Source organism: Mandrillus leucophaeus, unplaced genomic scaffold (assembly GCF_000951045.1).
Source record: "Mandrillus leucophaeus isolate KB7577 unplaced genomic scaffold, Mleu.le_1.0 Scaffold120, whole genome shotgun sequence".
Taxonomy (NCBI): Eukaryota; Metazoa; Chordata; class Mammalia; order Primates; family Cercopithecidae; genus Mandrillus; species Mandrillus leucophaeus.
The window spans coordinates 337,738-343,826 of NW_012100321.1; the positions used below are offsets into that span (position 1 = coordinate 337,738).

General features: G+C 44.3%; 1 pseudogene; it reads left to right on the forward strand.

The window, feature by feature from the left end:
* Positions 1-882: 882 nt before the first annotated feature.
* Positions 883-1,929, forward strand: LOC105531560 (annotated as a pseudogene).
* The last annotated feature ends 4,160 nt before the right edge of the window (positions 1,930-6,089 follow it).

A 6,089-nucleotide genomic window follows, 5' to 3' on the forward strand; every position in this document is an offset into this window, starting at 1 on the left:
AGAATGTTGCTCAGGCTGTCTCAAACTCCTGGGCTCAAGCAATCCACCTGCCTTGGCCTCTCAAAGTGCTGGGATTACAGGCGTGAGCCACCATGCCCAGCCTATATTTGATATGATTCTGTTTTTAAAATGATTCAACAATAGTGTAAAAACCTCCCTGATTTTTGAACACACAATGTGAAAAATGCTTTCAAATTAAAAAGATGAGCTCAGCCTTCCTTAGATTAATTTTGTGCATTAAATGTCACTGTTATAAATATATCTCAGAGACTGTCCACTTTTACAGGATGGTGATGTGTCAATATCTTCAGTGTCCATAATTTGTTCTTGCCCCCAGGAGAAACACTGATCTAATTCTCTTGGAATAATTATATAGTACGCCCTAATAGAGCATTCTGTTTTCTTCTTATTAGATAGTATTAGTCACTGTAGTAAATTCCCCATCATTGTTTAGTCCTACAATCAATGACTTCTGCTTTCCTTTCATACTTTCCTGAAGGTTACCTGGAAACTACAGGCCAGAAATTGGGTCTTGGACAACGGAGAGTCAAAGTGCCTTGATGAATAGACAATACCTGATACTCTGAGCTATTGACACTTCAAGAAATAGACTTATTGGGTTCGGGCTTTCCCATGTGTATGAGTCTGTTTTCACGCTGCTGATAAAAGCATACCCAAGACTGGGTGATTTATAAAGAAAAAGAGGTTTAATGGACTTTACAGTTCCACGTGGGGCTGGGGAGGCCTTCCAATTATGGCAGAAGGCGAAAGGCACATCTTACATGGCAGCAGGCAGGAGAGAGAACTTGTGCAGGGAAACTCCCCCTTATAAAACCATCAGATTGGCTCTCTGCTCCTCCTGTTCAACAGACAGCCGCATCTTCTTGTGCATTGCCAGCCACGTACGTCCCTGAGACACTATGGTGAAGTTGAAGGCTGGAGTCAATGGACTTGTTGGAATTGGGAGCCTGGTCACCAGGGTTGCTTTTAACTCTAGTAAAGTAGATATTGTTGCCATCAATGACCCCTTCATTGACCTCAACTATGTGGTCTACATGTTCCAGTATGATTCCACCCATGGCAAATTCCATGGCACCATCAAGGCTGAAAACAGGAAGCTTGTCATCAATGGAAATCCCATTACCATCTTCCAGGTGCAAGACCCCTCCAAAATCAAATGGGGCGATGCTGGCGCTGAGTCCATCATGGAGTCGACCAGTGTCTTCACCACTATGAAGAAGGCTGGGGCTCGCTTGCAGGGAGGAGCCAAAAGGGTTATCATCTCTGCTGCCTCTTCTGATGCTCCCATGTTCGTGATGAGCATGAACCATGAGAAGTATGACAACAGCCTCAAGATCATCAGCAATGCCTCCTGTACCACCAACTGCTTAGTGCCCCTGGCCAAGGTCATCCATGACAACTTTGGTATTGTGGAAGGACTTATGACAACAGTCCATGCCATTACTGCCACCCAGAAGACTGTGGATGGCCCCTCCGGGAAACTGTAGCATCATGGCCGCGGGGCTCTCCAGAATATCATCCCTGCCTCTACTGGCACTGCCAAGGCTGTAGGCAAGGTCATCCTTGAGCTGAATGGGATGGTCACTGGCATGGCCTTCCATATCCCCACTGCCAACGTGTTGGTCACGGACCTGACCTGCCATCTGGGAAAACCCTGCCAAATATGATGACATCAAGAAAGTGATGAAGCAGGCATTGGAGGGCCTCCTCAAGGGCATCCTGGGCTACGCTGAGCAGCAGGTCATCTCCTCCAACTTCGACAGTGACACCCACTCTTCCACCTTCGATGCTGGGGCTGGCATTGCCCTCAACAACCACTTTGTCAAGCTTATTTCCTGGTATGATGATGAATTTGGCTACAGCAACAGGATGGTGGACGTCATGGCCCACATGGCCTCCAAGGAGTAAGACCCCCAGACCACCAGCCCCAGAGACAGCATGAGAGGAAGACAGAGGTCCTCACTGCTAGGGAGTCCCTGCCACACTCAGTCCCTCACCACACTGAGAATCTCCCTTCCTCACAGTTTCCATGCAGATGCCCTGAAGAGGGAGGGGTCTAGGGAGCCACACCTTGTGGTGTACCATCAATAAAGTCCCCTGTCCTCAGCCAAAAAAAAGAACAAAAAAACCATCAGATCTTGTGAGAACAGCACAAGAAAGACCTGCCCCCATGATTCAATTATCTCCCACCGAGTCCCTCCCACAACACATGGGAATTGTGGGAGCTGCAATCCAAGACGAGATTTCGGTGGGGACACAGGCAAACCATATCACCATGTAAACCAGCATTGTCACCTCAAGTAGACACCTGTGATATTTTGTACCAGAGGTAGAAACAGGATTTCCAGAATTCTTTCTAGTCCATAAGTAGATTATTTCATGACGACTAACTCTGTTGGATTAAAAAAAAAAAAGACTCCTATTTACACAGAACAAAATGAAACTGATGAAGAAATCTACTTGTGGTTATTTATTTTTAATATTATTGAGAATTGCTTTACAAATGTCCTTCCTTTTTATGGGCATAGAAAGAAGCTCTTTTCCTTTCTTTGTGACCCACTGATAACGTTCAATTTAACATTTATACTTGCGGAAATTGGAATGAAAGCCTTTCAGTAGTAGTTTTCCATCTGACTCTTCCAAATTCTGGAAAACATATCCGGTGTCAAATCTCAATATAAATTATAAACTGTCCGGGTGCGGTGGCTCACGCCTGTAATCCTAACACTTTGGAAGGTAGGGTTAGGATGATGTCTTGAGCCCAGGAGTTTGAGACCAGTCTGGGCAATATAGTGAGACCCCATCTCTACAAAAAATAATTTTTTAAAAAAATTAGCCAGGTGAGGTGACACATGCCTGTAGTCCCAGCTCAGGAGGCTGAGGTGGGAAGATTGCCTGAGCCCAGGAAATCAAAGCTACAGTGAGCCATGATTGCACCACTGCACTCCAGCCTGGGTAACAGACCAAGACTGTCTCAAAAAAAAAAAAAATTACAAGCTAACAAGTCATCAGAGACTGAAATATTATAATAATTCTAATCAGAATACAGATAAATGCATTTATGATGGGTAAGGCTTAGAAAAATTATAACTGCTCCTTAACAAAGAACATTGACTGTGCTTGAATTTTATGGTTATAATGTATCAATAAATAACTGAACCATATTTACATATATTATATCCGGAAAGATTCATAATGATTCTGCTAAAAATATGAAAAACATCAATTGACTAAGTAGTCTGTGCAACTACTTAGAATAATGGGTAGATATTACTACAAATAACTTCATCCTTCCTGACAATGTAGCATTTTCATGGGTTTAATATGCATTGGCTCCCATAGTTGCAAGGATATAGACAAATGAAATGTACTACCAAGGCTATACTGACAATATCGTATGTGAGAATAAACCCAGTTAATCTAGTATGAAAAGCCCACCATTATGGAACAAAGGCTGATGTGTAGAACTTCATTTGTAGAACCAGATCCCACAAGTCCTCCCAGGAAATTAAACCAGTACATATGCTGTGGTTTACAGGATCTCAGTCCAGACTTAAAGGATCTTGAAGGAGAAAGAATTCACCCATAAAAGTAGGCAGTAGGGCGTGGTGGCTCATGGCTGTAATCCCAGCACTTTGGGAGGTGATCACCTGAGGTCAGGAGTTTGAGACTAGCCTGGCCACATGGTGAAACCCTGTCTCTACCAAAAAATACAAAAATCAAAAATACAAAAATACAAAAGTAGTGAACCGAGAGCATGCCACTGCACTCCACCTCCAGGTGACAGAGGGAGACTCTGTCTCAAAAAAACAAAAACAAAAACAAAAAAAGTAGGCAGTAAAAGAAACAGTTCCAGACTAGTAGAGTCCAGTTCAAATATGCAACTCCAGATTCCTTACATAATCTCCAGACAGAAGCTAATTCTCTGGTTTTAGCAGTGCTCACCACCACATCATTCTAGATGTACTAACCATACAACAAGGAGGCCTCTGTGTGCAATTAACACCTCTTGTTTTACCTATGTAAGTTTATCGAGCCAAATAGGACAGAACCTACACTATATAAAGGCACAATTCAGAGACCACATGAAACAGCCACCACTGAATCTGTGTACTAATATAAATGATATACAGACATTATTGATCATTGGGATTGGGAATATATGCCACAAATTAAGCTCCAATTTGTTTTCTACTTCCCATAACAATTGTGGGTTCTCCGATATTTTAATGAAGGATAGTACAAACCAGAATCAGACCAGCCCTTTATCTTATCAAGAGTTAACTTTAGAGATAACATGATTTCAGGAGCTCTGTGCAGGAAAATTATTCAACACTTGGAAAATAAGATTTAAAAATTATTTTCAGCTGGCGCAGTGGCTCACACCTGTAATCCCAGCACTCTGGGAGGCAAAGCAGGTGGATCACCTGAGGTCAGGAGTTTGAGACCAGCCTGACCAACATCGTGAAACCCTGTCTCTACTAAAAATAGAAAAATTAGCCGGGCATGGTGGCGGGTGCCTGTAATCCCAGCTACTTGGGAGGCTGAGGCAGGAGAATTGCTTGTGCCCAGGAGGCTGAAGTTGCAGTGAGCCGAGACTGCACCATTCCGATACAGCCTGGGTGACAGAGCAAGACCCTGTCTCAAATAAAATAAAATAAAATAAAATAAAATAAAATAAAATAAAATAAAATAAAATAAAATAAAATAAAAAGAGTAGAACACCTGTTAGCCAATGAAGATAAGTGATGACAAGGGAAGCTGCATTTCCGGCATGCTTGGTCTCAGAGAAACACTGGCAGGACAAGTTATAGCACAAGTGTCAAAGCTAAAATGCAGGTTGGGAGCAGGTGGGTCACGTGCTGCAAAAACACAAGTAGAAGGAAGGCTGGGGCTGGGGTTGTGGGGCCCACCCTGTGTACCCTCCACGTGGCCCAGCCGAGAGTTCCTCAGGTTGACACAGAGCACAGGCAGACAACAGATATCCTAATTTGCTTCCAATACTAAGGCCCCAGCATATTTCAGAAAACCTCAGAAACCAACCCTCGAATGCTCAACATCTGGAGGCACTAAAAACACGCACAAAACACACAAGCATTGAGTGATTTATTTGCCCTGATCTCTTGCTGCTGTTCAGATCCAAGAGATCCCAGGGAGAAGGGCTGAGCAGGCAGGGATGTCCATCCCACCACGGCCTCTCCCTTTCTTCTCGAGGGCTCTGGGGGTGTTGGACTCATATGAATAATCCCAGATCTGAGGACACTGACACTGTCACTGATGGGACAGAGAGAGCAGTCACCAGACCAAGTCTGAGCTCTCCTGGGGCTTCCCGTCTACTAGGATAAGGATAAGTGGAAACGAAATAAATAACTGGAAATACAATCATTTCATGGAGCAAAAAAATGTGCTACCAGGAAAGTCCAACTAGGTGATGTGGTGGAAAATGACTGCAGGAGGACTCTGCTTTAGGGAGCAGGGCTGGGGAAGGTCACTCTGAGTTGGTGACAGCTGGCAGGGAGGAATACAAAGGAGGTAGCTATGGTGGGTAAGGGCAGTGACAAGAGGAGAGACCCAGGCATGGAGAAGAGAAAGTGAAAGTGCAGAGATCCTTTTTTTCTTTTTTTGGAACGGAGTCTCACTCTGTCTCCCAGGCCGGAGTGCAATGGCACGATCTTAGCTCACTGCAACCTCTGCCTCCCAGGTTCAAGCAATTCTCCAGCCTCAGCCTCTTGAGTCGCTGGGATTACAGGTGCACACCACCACGCCTGGCTAATTTTTGTATTTTTTGTAGAGACGGGGTTTCACCATGTTGGCCAGGCTGGTCTTGAACTCCTGACCTCAGGTGACCCACCTGTCTTGGCCTCCCAAAGTGCTGGGATTACAGATGTAAGCCACCACGCCTGGCCAATACAGAGATCTTTAGTAAAGGACTTGGAGGACTTAAGGATCTGAGAGAGGCCAGAGAAGCGCAGCCCCCAGTGAGCAAGACTCAGTGAAGTCTCAACTCGAGGCAGGAAGAGATCAAGGTATAGAGGCTCCTTTTTTTTTTTTTTTTTTTTTTTTTGAGA